This window comes from Cygnus atratus, chromosome 7 (genome assembly GCF_013377495.2).
Source record: "Cygnus atratus isolate AKBS03 ecotype Queensland, Australia chromosome 7, CAtr_DNAZoo_HiC_assembly, whole genome shotgun sequence".
Lineage (NCBI taxonomy): Eukaryota > Metazoa > Chordata > Aves > Anseriformes > Anatidae > Cygnus > Cygnus atratus.
In genome coordinates this window covers 27,981,552-27,996,895 of record NC_066368.1, presented here as the reverse complement: position 1 = coordinate 27,996,895, position 15,344 = coordinate 27,981,552, and the positions used below count along the sequence as shown (strand labels likewise).

The following is a 15,344-nucleotide window of genomic DNA, read 5'->3' as shown; positions in this document are numbered from 1 at the left end:
AATAATCTTCAGTCTGGTTCAGGACAGGGAATCAGCCCCAGTGTGAGGAACCCCATAAACTGGGCTGAAATCTGGGCTAAAACTAATGTTACTCAATAGGACTTACACAAAAAACACACTGAAGTTTGACATTAGGTCAGCTACCTCTGGAATGAGCTTCAGTATCTTCCGTGGGAACAGTTTATAAAGTACAGAGCACAGTAAGAGTTGCTTTGATGTTTCTCATGGTTAAATTTGTATTTGAATTTACACTCCTGGAACTAAAAAGAAATGTCCTCTTGATGAAATTTGTCACTTGCTCTAGTTTTGTGTTCATTTACTGCCGAAGCACTTAAATTGAGATATACCATTGTAAAACACAAATGCAGAATCAAATAAATGGAACCTACTATGACCCTCCAAAGGACCAGCTTCCTAGCTGATTTAAGTATCCTGTTCTGCTTCAAACATAAGGAGATACTCTTCTGAGAGCTGTGACCTTTCTAAGAAGGGATTTTTCCACAAGTGTTCCTCACCATGAAACTGAGCTTCTTCCTCTATGAACCGCTCACACCAGTGCTGTCCAGCCGCCCCCACCAGGGGTGGGGGTGATGGGGAAGAAGGCTATTTAAAAACAACCCTGCCCCCAGAAAGGAAAACAAAAGGCCCTTCCACAGTATAGATCACTCACTCAGGAAATGCCTGAGTAAATAAATGGGCTGTGCAGTGTGCCTTTTTGAAGCAACAAAATCAGGTTCCTCATGCTCAGAGGAAAGCAAATCCAAGTCAAGGGCCTACCACTGATAATCCCCTGCCAACAGCCACCCTACCATATCATGCCCTGAGTGCTGTGGGTTCGTAGCCCTTCCGCTGTTGTTAAGGTCAAACCTGACTGGAGAGGAAACAGGGAACAGACAGAACTGAGAGATACTCCTCGCTGTGAGCGCTTGATGTCTAAGAAGTGACATGGGGGAAACATGTTCTAATTGTTCACGAAGATCCTGACAGCACAGACTTGTCACAAATTTGGAACAATGATCAGTGTAGCAGGCCCATGGTGGTGCATATTCGGTAAGGATGCAGTTAGATTTGCTGGGAGGTCAGTAGTTCTGTGTGTTAGACACGTCAGAGTTAGACTGTTTAACAAGCTAATCTCATCGATGGGCAGTCTGGGCTCCACATGGGTGGAAGTCCCAAACCTAAGCAGGAAGATAATATTGACTCTGCCTAGCTGACCAGTGGACCGTAATGGCAACACAAGGCTGAGTAAAGGAAGGAAGTAAATAGAATAACAGAAATCATCCATATCTGTCTAGATGGGGCAAAAATTCCATCCAGTCTTGACAGTGTACACTTCTAGATGTCTCAGTAGCTGTTTTGTGGAGCAAGTGGTTCAGGAGCCTATGAGGACAAGCCTTGACTTCAATCCTGGGTGGTTTACAGGATATGATTTAGACAGTAACAGCTGAAGAGCCACACTTAAAATTGGGGATCCTGTCTGCTTAGACTCAGCATCCTGGCAGGACTAAGAAAAGCCAGTTCTCTAACATTGCTGGGTTCTGCTTCAAAAAGGAAAGCTAGTCACAGATCAGGAAGCCTGTTAAAAGTCAGACAGATGGAAGACCTAATTCTTTGCAGGGACTATGGACAACGCTTCTGTAGATCACTGGAAGTTGTGTATCAAGACAAAAATTGAGAAAGAATGAAAAGAAGCCAACATTGGCAGGGTAAGTGAGATTGCAGGAGCAAGAAGGAGTCTTTCAAAAAGCTGAACTTACATCCAGATGAAGAAAACTGAGAAGTTAATAAACTGGCAAATTAAAGGTGCAAACATAGTAGGGCTGGTTCAAGTAGTGCGAGGGGACAACTGACAAAAAAGCATAACAACTAAAAATCTGTTATCTAGTCAAACACATCAGGAGCAGGAAGCATGCCAGGGAATTGTTGGGTCAGCTGATGGCCAGGTAGCACAGAAGCCCTTGCAGGGAGATAAGACTCTGCAAAAGGTGCTGATGAGCTCTTTGGAGTTGTGCATGAGCACAGATGCACGTTACAGCATGGGACTTCTGCATGAAAGCTTACAGAAGTAGTGGTTTTTTTTCCTTACAACGTTGTATTTACCAGTGTTCCACTAATTCTGATCTTTCTGTTGTTTCTGTACTGATTTACCCCATACAATTATCAGGCTAGGGAGTACTTAGGGAAGAAACTGTGTATTTACCTTGTTCTCGTACTCTTTCCCCAGGTATAGAGTTGGGCTGCTGTTAGAAACAATGGAATGTAGATGGACTTTTGATCTGACCCAAGGTGGCTACACTACTTTCTAGTCTCAAAAGAAATTGACCTAGAGTGAGAGGAGGACAGCCTGTGGACATAGTAGGTTGGTAGTGTTGGTTAGATCCAAACTCAAAGCAAGACGGATGTCTGTAAGGAACGCTCTGCTGATGATATGCCCTCTCCTTTTTTCTGTTTGGAAACCTTGTGCATGTGAATGCTGAGAATTCTCTGTATCTGGGAACCTTTGAAAGTTAGATGCTTCCAGATGAGTTGCTGTACTGCAAATCCTGGATGTAGTGGTATGAACACACAGGGCATGGGATTTTCATCCAAGACACACTGGCAAGAGCTACCACATGTTGGTATTCTTTATGGTAGCTAACTGAAGTGGGTCTGATATGTTTGGGAAATGTTAGACCTCACTGTGCCCCTAGCACCAGTGAACTTCTATAGGAATAGTAAATCTGGCATTTGCAAAATTTGCCACAGAATCATTGCACTTGTGTTTGTTTCTGCTTTTAATTTGAGTCTCCATTCTGATTTCACTGAGCAGAACCCATAACTGTCTGAAATTTGGAATTGCTCCAGTTCCTAGGAAAGGAACTAAGGATATGATGGATGAAAAGTTGAATACAAGTAGCTGTACCATGCTGGCATGAAACGGATGGTCACATTAGAATGTAGATACAGAGCTGAAACCTGCAAAGCATCTGCTGTTCCCCACTTGGGAAGGTCGTAGCTAAAGTGCTGACCTATTTTGGTACAACTCTTCCAAGAAAAACGTCAGTGAGGGAAAATCCAGTGGAGAAGAGCAAGAATGTTTATACAACTTATTCCTTCAATAAAAACAAATAGTACACATTTTAAAATCACAATTGATGTCCTTACTAAGTTGAAGTGCTTACAAAATCAAAAGACCCCAGGTTGCGGCACCTGGAGGACTCCCATTTCAGACAGGGATGCAGGGATTGGAAATTCTGTGAAGAAGAATCCCAATGCTGAACTTCAGGCTAGTGTTTGGGGGCTGTGGGACTTTTTTGTGTGTTAGCATGCACTTTTTTAAAAGAAAACATCAACAAAATCTATGAACAAAGGAGATGATCTCGGAATTGTATCTCTTTCTTATAAACTGGAATGTTTGGGCAGTGAAATGTGGGGGCAGTGGCTATTTGCTATATTCTGTTCAAGAGAATTTGAACTTTTGATTTACAATATTCACAAACAATTAAGGGGTATTAAGCAAGTAGCTGAAAGACTGAGGATGAGAATCAGTCATAAATTAACTGCAAATCAGCAACGTTGTTCTGCTATGGAGGAGGCAGGCCAGGCTGTATAAACAGACCTGAGCCTGCCAGATGTGAGTTACTGCTTCAGTCTTCCTCGGTGCTGGGAAGGACCTCAGCTGAGCTGCCCTAATTCACGTGTTGCGCTTCCAAGAGAGCTGTCTGGCGGAGTGTCCAGAGAAGAAAGACTGAGGAAATTAAAATGGGGTGTTCTGATTCAGTCTAGGGAAAACAGAACAAAACAACAAGGGGAGATGGAAATGGCCAAGTGTTCGGAGGGCTTCTTCAGGGAGGCCAGGAATAGCCCCTTTCCTAGCCCCAAAGCATAGGGAATGAAGTAAAAGGCTCAAGCAGCAGGCAAGATTACAATTAGGTGTCTGGAGACACGTCCTGCTAGGAAGGACAGCAAAGCACGGACACAGATTGAGCAGAGAGATTTCAAATCTCCATTGTTGAAGGCTTCTAAGCACAGATTAGGGAGCCATCTGTCAGGAATGACAGCAGTTGAGTTGGAAACACGTTGGGGCGGAGGGCTGACTGGAAGGTCTCTGGTGGTTTCTCCAAGTCTCACCTCCTAGGGCTCTAAGGTTTATTTCTCTATTATCTAATCATTGTCTCACATCTCTGAGGAATTTTCTTGTTTAAATCTATTTCATTTTACTTCCAATAGGGGTTCTGAAAGAGAAGGAAACTGCTCTGTTTTCCAAACGCTTGACTGCAAACTGAATAATTATGACAGCCTTATAGAGTGATCACAGCATGTGACAATTAACAGCCATGTTGAAACAAATGGGAGCGATTCAGTTCTACATGTGAAACAAAAAATCAGCCCAGCATTGGCATAAGAGAAAGCTTGACTCTTGCAAGATGGGGAGAGCCAAATCTTTCAAAACAAGAGATGTGATAGAAGGTACTAGCTAGATTAGTAAGGGTGTGAAGGAAACGGATAAAGGAGTGAAAAAACAATACCAAAAGATTAGCTCTCCAGTAAAGAGCCAATATGATTGCAGAAGCATTAAAATCCCTGCAGGAGATTTACTGAGGACTCTGCCCCGGATTAGAATTTGATATAAAATAACTTAACTGAATTCATACAATTTCTATGCCATTTGTAGCTGAGTTAATAGCATATGTTCCTGGAGGATTACAGTCAATGATTAAGGAAATTAGGTTTTGTTTGAATTTAATTTAGTTGTATAAAGCTGCTACAATAATTTACAGCTTTGATATTTAATATTTAATAACCTAGATCTTAAAAGAATCCAAGATAAAGCAATGTCATTATATATTGAAATATTATCCCCATAAGTCATTTATATTTGCCAGTTGATAAGAATGTTCATCAAGTAGATAGGCTCAACAGGAGCTACTTGATAAAAACCAATGCAGCTTTACAGATTGTGGTGGGGAAGTCTTTCTGTACCTGTCATCCAGGTACAGAAATCATAATTCACTCACAAAGAACTAGTGATCTCAGTTTTGGTAATCACAAGAGTATCTCTGGTTTCCTTTCATCTAATTTTCAAGTTTGTGGCTCCATGAACATCATAAACTCCTTTTCTTCTTTCTTATAAACCCGTATCTTGTACTCCTTTTTCTTTTCTCCTTTTAAAGAATGTTTTGCTTACTCTCCAATTTAGGAAACCATCCTGCCTCTGTTCAGAGGAAAGGAGGCCTGTAAAAGAGCATTCTGGACTGAAAATCCAGACTTCTAGAAAGAAAGGTGAAACCATTTATTACATAGCATTGTCATTTACTGTGGGCACAAGTCTGCAGTGGACATTAGGTCGCCTGCCACAGCATCAGATGGTGCTGGCAGAACTCCAGTTCTTTGACATCAAAGCTTTGCAGACCTCAAAATATGGCACAATGAGATTTATTTTTTTCTTTTTTTCCCCCCTGTTTGAAAGTAGGGGAAAGCATATGAGTAGATTGTAGCTCTTTACAGTTGATACATCTCTTCTGTTGGTTTTATGGTTCAGGAAAAAGCCTTCTGGAAGGACCATTTTTTTCTTGGAGGACTAAAAGAAAAGAAAGTTTCATATATTTTACCAGGATTTGTTATTCTTCCCATGGTCTGGGTTTTATTTCTGAACTCATGGGAGTTCTGCAGTACTGCATATTTCAAGGAAGAGTAGAAGAAATTCTCTTCTGCAGTAATTATTTCATCCTTGGTTCAAGTGGGGCAGCTGAAGTTACAAACACTGAAAAGCTATGTTGTTCATCATCAGTAAAGAGGAACATTTTCCTTCTATTTTTGGCTATGAGTCCTTTGAAAGGTCTTTCTAGTCATTCTCTTTCCTGCTTCCTAGTGTATGAGTCGTGTGATGACCCCACAGGAAAAATGGTGGCTGGGCAGATGTTTCTGGTGAGGGCACTGCTAGTGAAAAAGATCAGCCTCTTTCCCAGATGGGACACTAGGCACAACGGCAAAATATCTTGGGCTTTGTAAGATAGCCAGCCAAGGTAAGTTTGTAAGCTAGTAGCACTGCTTTTGTTTACACTGTGGGTACATGTGCATAGTATCTTACGAGCAAGTTATTTGTCCCTGATGTGAACCCACTGGGATTTCTATGAAGGTAAGTATGGCACAGAGCTGGAGCTAACAGGTTTGAGGACAAGCTGCTACACCCAGTGCCTCACTGCAGCTCGATTCCTCTGGGCATGGTGTCTTGCTAAAAGCAGTCATATGCTTCTGATAAACTTGAACCACAAGCAAAAGAGTTTTCAGCAGTTGCTGAATGTAAAAAGTTGCTGAATGTAAAATTCACTGTGATGTTAGCGCTGGGTAAATCAGAAATCAGGTCTGATGGAATAGAAATCTTTCGCAAAGCCAGGCTGCATCTCCCTGGGGGAATCTTGGAAGGATACTGCACATCTGGGCCTTATATATAGTCTTTGATTATTTATTTTTTCCTATGAGATTAAAGTTGTGTGTAGACCTTTGCCATCATGACTCAGAACAGTAGGCAATTGTCCTAATGAGACACTTTCCTCCATGAGAATATTGGGGTCCAGTGATGATCTGCGTGTGTGTGTGTATCTGAGTATGTTCATATACATAGGTATGCATATTTGTATATACGTTGTCTGTATGCTGATATTTGTTCAGGGTTTGATGAAGAAAATAGTCCCGATGTTGCCTACGAAACTCTTTAATATTTCTGTAAGCTTATTTGTTAAGCTGGCTGTTTAGTCTCTCTTCATTTTGGGAAGGACCAGAAGTCTGGACTGTACTGCGGAATGCAGGTTGGCAGGCTGGGAAATTATTGCATGAATGCAGACAAAGGCAGGGGGAGCATATAAAGGAGACAACTGTCCCCTCCACGAAAAAACTCAGTCGCAATCTGCTAATCAGATTCATCATCACTGCAGCAGAAATATAATGACACGGGTCTTTGTCTGAGAGCAAGGCTTCCATAAAGCTGTCAAGATGCTTAATTATGTTCTTCTGTTGCATTTGACTGCTACAGACCTGATAAGTAAAAGAGAAAGAAGTACGACTAGCCGTACTCTTTGAACTGAAATACGGCACTGTCTCTCCTGTCTTCCTGTAATCAGAAAAAAACTTCCTAAGGGCAAGAATTGCCACATCTTTGTTGATTACAAAATATATTCAATTTTACAAACAAGCTTCTTCCCAAAGGCTGCAATTTCTGAACAAACCATCTGCTCAATCATTTGCTTTCCTGGCAAAAAGAGAGGTTGAGTGCCAGAATTTTTTCTGTGATGTTTACCCATAAGTTATTAATACCTGTCTGATACCCGCAGAGATTTGACTTTTTTTTTTTTATTGAGTACAACAATATTGTCAAGTTGTCTGACAATATCAAAAAATGGATGATTGTTTCTGATCACCCCCACCGTATGGCTAACAATGGCAGCTTGTTTATAAATAATGTCATCTGTTGCCTCCTCTTGAGTGCTTTATCCCATTGACTATACTTCCCTCATCCTTTATTTGAGACATCTGTCTATGCTGGTCCTGGCATATATATAATGACTTGAGAGACTTGGACAAAAAGAGCTTATAAGGTGTAATAGGCACGTACAAATATCTTCAGGAGTTTAGACTGAGCAATGTCACAGTGTGTTCCTAATGGTCTTTAACCTGCCTTGAAGTCAAATGTCAATTCTGAGTATTGCTGATGGGAAATGTCGCACAGAAAAGCTGGCTTAGAAAAAAAAAACACACTAATGATCCCAGTGAATGGCTACTGGTTCTTATGAATGTGCTGAATCTGATAAAAACAACAAAACACAACTGTATTTGAAATAACAAAATCTTACTTGGCAGGAGAATCTTCAGCTTCTGACAGGAAGTAATAAAGGTTTTGGACTGAGTTTTGTAGTTATCTGCTGACTTTTCCATGTGTGTATACTAGTGTATGCTAGTAACGGCACTGCAGGTTGTGAATGAGAGGATAAAAGGTAGGGTCTGTTGCTATAGGTCTGGCATGTGTTGACATGGCAGCTTTACCCTCAAATTTTTTCAGAGAAAAGTTTAGGAGTGTATCACATCACAGTATTCACCATACTAAATAGGCAGAGGACAAGAACAAAGTTTTAGTGGGTTGGGTTTTTTGGTTGTTTCGTTTTTAGAGCAAAAAATAAGTTACATCCAGGAGTTTCCACTAGAAAACAAAGATATTGCAGCTTCTGCTAACAGTGTCAATGGGGGAAGGTAGTCTACTGCTCTTTGAAACATCTTGGCTGATTAACACTATCAGTACCTCTGCTGACTGGGAGCTGTGGAGTCCCTGTTTTGAAAACTTGACTGGGATCTACTCACTTAATCATCGTTAACTTTGTAGAAGTCAAAGTTTACCCCAAAGTCTTATAGTTTTAGAAATCCTACCAATTGATTCTCTTTGGCTGCAATTGAGTTAGAAAACTGGGGCTCTTCTAGAACAGGAGGTGTAAGATTCTGTTAGTGAAACCTGAAAGTCCATTTCAGCATCCAAGACAGACAACACAGTTTTGACAGAAGGAGGAGAGAGGTTAATGTTCACGTGTTTTTCCACAGAAGCTTTTATTTTTATTGTGCCAAGTGAGAAAACAAATTTCTAAAATAAATTATTAACATGTAGAGCTCAGTCTTAATCCAAATAGAAAAGTGCCATAATCGGAGTTCTACAAAAATGGGCCATAGTTACAGTTACATCAGAAAAAAAGTGCTTTTCTAATTACAGCTAGTTACATGTTTGGTTTTTTTGTTTGTTTTGGGTGGGCTTTTGTGTGTGTTTGAGAGGGTAGGAACCAGAGAAAAAGGTGAGCAAGAACAAAGGAGGCCTGCTTAAGCTGTCCAAAACTATCTTTATTGCACAGAGTTAATATAAATCATATAGTAAGGTACATCATTTTGAACCGCAGCCCAAAATGCCCAGAAGCTCAGGCTCCTGATTTATAGCACTGTATGAACTGAAGGCACATTGCCCATTTTTTCATTCCTGTGGTGAATCAGGAAATATTTAGTACTTTTCTTGAATATTGTGAAATCTCGGTCTCTTCTTCAAGTACATTCCTAAACCTGGTAGGAGAGAGTTTTGCAACCCTGAGAATCAGAAAAAAATATATATCTTTAATTCATAGAAGGAGCAAGGATCTGGCTCCTGATCTTTGTGGCCAGGAATGTTAGGTTCTGTGACCCTGCATTGCTACAGCTGGTGTAGCAGTTGGGTAACGCTTACTCAGATGAGGTAGGTGCAGAGGAGTGCTGAACAAAGTGAACCAGTGGTGCAGAACTGGGAATTGAAATCAGTATGCCAAAACTGTAGTGCTAGTGTGACAGTGAATGGCCCATGAGCATATGATGTATAAATTGTGATTTGGCATACTTTGAAGAAACTTGATGCATGTAAATGATGCCTATGTTCTGAGATACTGGTATTGCGGTGTAGATGGGTGGCTCAATAGTTTTGGATTGGTCCAGTTTCTGCATAAGCTTTCAATATATATTGTATTGATTAACTTTTTTTTTTGGCTTGTTTTTTTTTTTTTTCTTAACTGTCTTGTGCATGTTTGGCAATTATTAGCTACAAGTCTGTGAACTGGCATGCACAAATGAAATTGACAGCTCCCAAATATGACACATTTTTGGAATGGAGAAGTTTCCACCAAAAAAGATTTTTTTGTTTTCGTTATCAATGTTTATTGCATTGGTAGGATTATCTGAGGCAGACTACACTAGTACTTACATTCTCATGCTCTGTCATTGCATGTTAATAGCTTTCTAGTTTCACTGAATCTAATTTCAGAGCAGTGTACTGATGCCTCCCCATTCCTCCCTGTAAAGTGACACCACTTTATTTTGCACAGTGTGTTTAATGAAGCTGTGTCCCAAACTGTTTTTTTACTGCAGGTCACCCATTCACAGGATTAAAGAGTAGTAGGGCTGTGATTTGAAAATAAGATGCAAAGCTGAGTAAGCTTCCTGGCTTGGCTATTGCTACAGGCTCTGAGAAGTCAGCAGAGAATGTTGTGGTAACAAATCTAGAAATTAGATGGTGTTGGTGTGTAATAAGAGGTGAGTTGTTGATGAATTGTGCCTATTTTGGTGCTCCTAATTTGAGGTAGGCTGAAAGAGGCATCTGTAAAGCAAGATGTGAGTTTGTTTGCAAGATGTGAGACAATTGGAGCTAGACACCTGAAATGACTAAGGTGTCAGTCTTCCAGCGTGGTGGTTGGGTGTGTATTCTTGAACTTATAGCAACAGTCAGCACGTGAGCCTAACAAATCAGAAGAGGAAGACATGAGTGAGATTTCAGATAAAGCAGAACTGAAACTGCATTGGTGATGTCAATGGGCAGATTTACAGATGTAGGAGGCAGTGAAAGAGGGCAGCATTGTTCAGGATGATGTCAGTACTGAAGCATGGGATAATATATTTAGCCATAAACGCAGTACATAATGCAGTATCCTAAAGGGACATACTACACACTCTGAAGGATGTGGATGAGCTGTCCACCCATTCTTGGCAATATTCATGGTTTTGAAGTCCTGTATACCAAGGCTATAAAAATAAACATTTAAAGAATGAGGCATTTGGGAACTGAACTCACAGATGCATAATGCTGTAGGTAAATACACTAATAGTCAAAGAATCAAGTAAAGTCAAAAAAGAAAAAAAAGAGAGACAAGCTCTGCCTACTCTTAATCTGGAGTCGCTGTCTCTTCGTTTTCTATTTCAAGGCAGTTACCCAAAAGAAATAGAGAAATCACAGGATTACTGACTCAGTGTTATCAGAGATGTTTTTTCAAGCTCACGTGTTGGTTTTTTTTTGGTTTATTTTTTTTTTTACCACTAGCTATTCCACTGGTATCTGCAGGCCCTCAAACTCATCCTTCTCAGTAAAATAAATGGCTCTTTAATAACATTTTTTTTTGTTTCCTTCATTAGTCCACCTGACCTCTTCTCTTCAATCTGTCACTTCCAGAACTGTGTGTGTGTTTGGGGAGAGGAGATTATGCACCTGTCCGTACTTATTCTTCATGCTAATTACCTCTTCATTTGCATGGATATCACATTTCAAAAGGAGAATATTTTATATATATTATATATATAAATTTAAAAATATTTAGTCACCATACCCATGTATCGTACTCTAATAAAATTGGTAAGAGGATATGTCACAGTAAAGCAGATCGAGGGGCATTTCATAGAATATGGAAAATGCAAGTCAAAATAATTTGCCTTAAAAACTTGCAACTGCTATTGCTATAATACTGCTGCACCAAGAATGTTATTGATGGCTCTGAGTGGGTCTGGTTTTGATTTCTTGCATTAGCCTTCATTGGCAAGCTTTTAAAGGAGTTTGGATCTCTTGTATTTGCACGTGAACAGCTTTGAGCAGTTCCAGTAGGGCAGGCTGAGCTAGCTCATGTGTGTTGCCCAGGGACCTGTTTTAGACAAGTGTGCACCACCAAAGCAACCAGCAAAGGAAAGGCAGGTGCATCATGAAGCTTTGGCAGGCAAAGTATTACTGCATCATAATGCTATCTACTGGACTGAAAGTGTTTTAATGCAGTGTTGTGTGCTGGTCTGAAGCCATCGAGGAAGGAAGCTAAGCATTGGACTGAAAACAGGTTGATGAATCAATCCCTTTTTCTGGCTCAGAGGGGATGTAGACCAGGAAATTCCTGCAGCTGTCAGAGGCACAAAAAAAGTCTGTGTGTGGCTTTGCCTTTTGTCATAGATAATGCTGCATCTCCCCAGCTTTTCAAGGACAGTCCTGTAAGCCAACGTTACATGTAACTGTGATACTGCAGGCTGAGCCTATGTTGCTAAATCAATGACCAGTTTTCAAACGCTTATTAATAAAATATTCCTGGTCAAGTTTGGGATCATATTATGTAAGCTTCATATTACGGTCTTGGAACAATTTGGACTTGGGCCAAGAGGTAAAGCTGAATCTGCTTTAGTAAGATGGTGGGGATGATCATCCCTGAGTGCTGGCCAAGGCCCAGGGTAACCAAGTTAGCTAGTATGAGACCTTTTGGTGGCTACTGGTGAGAGGCTGCATCTCCAATTAGAGGAAACTCTTTTCCGTGCCAGGTTTTGTCCAGCTGTTGCCTCCAGAGGACAGGACTGGGCTGTACTATGAAGGTGACTGATAACCTGTCCGTCTTTTCCTACATAAGACCAAACACTCCTAATACTACACCATGTCACTGCAGCATGGCATAGTTGACATATAGTTGAAGAATATGTGGAAGCTAAACTCAAGTAAGGTGGTAGTGGATCCTTTTAGCTATCAAGAACTTTATAAACAGCCTTGTGATGAGACACCATTGTGAGGAAGCTCAGCAATGCTTTGCTGTAATCCCTTGTGCATCTCAAAATCTCCAGAGAACACAGGAGTCTCCTCACCTCTAGGAGCTCCCTGAGCACATCAAGGCTGTCTTCTCCAGTATGCTTACGATACTGTTTGGGACTTAATCACGTTCAGCTCCTCGGCTCTTCTCTTCAGACACCCATGGCTAGGCCCAGGCCCCATAAAAGGCAGCTGTCAGCTCTGTGGTTGGCAACTTTCTCTTCAGACTTAATGGAATTTTTTTATGAGATACAAGATACAGGCCTGTGCCACAGCTCAGACTTTCCGAAGGGGGCAGTGTAAGACCATGAAATAAGTTCCCAAGGAGCTAGGGACTCTCACAGACACCATATCCTGCTCCAACTGCAAAATACATCTCTTTGATCTTGGTTCCCCTAAGATAAACAAGTAGCTGTGCACAGTTTTTCTTCTGTTTTTCTACCAAAACAAAACACTTCACTGCATATAGTTCTTCCCTTGAGGGATGAGAGTACTAATGACACATGACAGATGTTAGTCGTGGTTGCTTTGTACACTACCGGAAGGCACTTGGATGCTACAGAGATGTTTATGGCGTAAGAACAGTTTTAGAATAATGCAATTAGAGCTTACATTGGCGTTTAAAGAAAAGGAAAAGTTAATCACTTGCTTTTGGTATTTCAGCCACTAAGTTGACAATTATTTTCAAACCCTGTGAAAGACAGGAGAAACTCAATGTGCGTTAGTACTTGATGTTCTGTGTCAATAAGTAATTATATTCAAGGGAATTTGGGATCCAGTCCTTAATGGTGTGGTATGAGAAGTGTGTGTGTGAAGAGGGAGAGAAAATTCAAAGAGCTACTGAGGGAAGTAAGTCTCTACTTTCCTTCTCTTGCCCACTTGCAGTGTTGATAAAGATGCTAATGGACCTGTATTGTGTATGTATCTATTTTGGTAACTAAGATGCAGGGAAAAAAGCATTAAGCTCAAGTACTTCTTCTCCAGGGTACTTATTGGGCTAGTCTACAAAAGCAAAACCTGGGCTCCTAGAGCCTGTAATTTTCACCTACTCTTTACGGTCAACCGCCAATACTCAGGCTTTAGTTTTATTTATCATAGAGTAAATGCAAACACAGGCAAGATCCTTAGGATCCTGAAGGGAAGTTACCTTGCTAGTCACAAGGTTCAACAATTCTTAAATACAACCTAGTCTGGCATGCATCTCTCTTCCCAGAGCCTTGCAAAAGAAGATGGCTTAGCCACTAGCTGGTGGATTTGGACTGTCATTTTGGTTAAAGATGTATAGCACCATTTTGCGTGCCTCAGAAGGAACATCTGTTTGGCAGCTGCTGCTGCTTTTAAATCAAATACCACATCCTACCTCTCTACTGTTTGTAGGAACTGGGGATGAGAGGAATTAGCTGTGGCTTGCTTCCATTTTTGTTGTGTGATTGGCTTATACACCAACGGGAAGCCCAGTAATGCAGAAAGCACTCACCAAGCTTGGCTTTCTAGCTGTCAGATAACCTATATAAAGAAAAGTATTTTGAAGTGTGTTTGAACTGACCGGTCATGTTCATGTTTTGGGAAAATAAGACCTAATCCAGTACTGTGGAAGAGACCTGAATGTCTCTCAAATCCACCAGGCAATGGAGCCTATCTTTAGATGCCTTGTGGAAAATCTTCTTGCTTCATATAGAATGATACAGGGTTTGTTGTTATTAGAATTTATTATTTGTAAGTGGAGCTACTTTTCTGTAAAATGGCAATGAAAAAGGACTTGTTGCTAGGAGTATTTTGATTTTGACTGGTTACCCCATTCACAATGACCAAGGGATTTTTCTGCATAGTCAGCATGTAACTCTGCTTGTAGGCAGTCTGGGCATGGGCATCGCCCACCACTGCCAGCAGGGCTGTGCTGCCCCAGGGGCTGCTGGCTGCACAGGGCAGGAGAAGCAGGGTGCTGAGGCTGATGTCCCTGGGCCTCAGCCACAAGTCAAGCTCAGCTCCCTGCTGCAGTGAAGCTGTAGGAATGCCGAGTGCCATGGTTCTTCCCTTTGCTGTTCTCCCACATGGCTCTGAGGTCTGTGCGCATAGCTTGTGGCACCTGGACATGGGAGGCTTTACTGTGCTGGCTTATGCTGTCAGCAATTATGATCATCCTTCTGCTGGTTGGTTTTACCCTGCCTTGCCATATTTTCATGCATACAAATTGCATTTGCTATAACCTAACTTCTCTCTTTAAGTACCATGTGGTAAGAAGCAGACCTTGGACTGCCTGACACGATGAACAAAGAGGAATCTAAGGCATGGAGACTACTAGAGAAAGGAAGATGGTTTAGAAGGGGAGGCAGGAGCCAGAGTGAATTCCCATCACGTTCCTACACATGGGTATGAACCTCAGTGCTATTGGTGCGTGGTTTCAGATACCTCTCAGATGGCACATATGAAAATGAAGTAATTTCTGGCATGTACCACAGTTTGTTTAAAAACACAATATTAAATTGTTTGTCCAATAATTTGGAAGTAAAGAGTTTTTCTTTTAGAACAAGATCAGACACAGTTGATCCACCTGAAGACCAACTGCGTAAAAAATTGTCGTTCAGCTGTAGCTGTTGTAAGTAAGCACTTGTTTGTCTAGTTGTTTGCTAATACTTGTTAGCTCAGTAGCTTGAGTTCATTTGTGTCAATGAGACTTCTGGGTGTGGAGCAACTGCAGAAATAGGTAACAGGTAGCTGAATGCAGCTTTCTCAACTGATTTTGTTCAGCCTCTTTGAGAATTACTTGCTGTTAAAAGGAAACTTCAGTTTAGAAAAGATGGGGGATGCAAACAACAGGATTAGATTTCAAACTGTATGAGATTAGGATAAACGTTATCAAAAGCACTTTCAAACAGAGCTATCTCTGAAAGCAATTAGCTAGGGCTTTTAATTGGTAGGGGCATATTTTTAAGGACCTCTTCTTTAATCTTTTATGGTAATCAGGCTCTCACATTTTTCAATTCAGCAATGT

At 41.0% G+C, this 15,344-nt stretch overlaps 1 long non-coding RNA gene across 1 annotated transcript in view; it reads left to right on the top strand.

Annotated features, from left to right (window-relative positions):
* The window catches only part of LOC118246946 (uncharacterized), a 105,617-nt gene extending 90,667 nt beyond the window's left edge, over positions 1-14,950 (top strand). Inside the window, exons 3-4 of the long non-coding RNA XR_007708580.1 lie at positions 14,578-14,722; positions 14,878-14,950. This is a non-coding gene — a long non-coding RNA (uncharacterized LOC118246946). The remainder of the gene's footprint in view (positions 1-14,577; positions 14,723-14,877) is intronic.
* Positions 14,951-15,344: the final 394 nt, after the last annotated feature.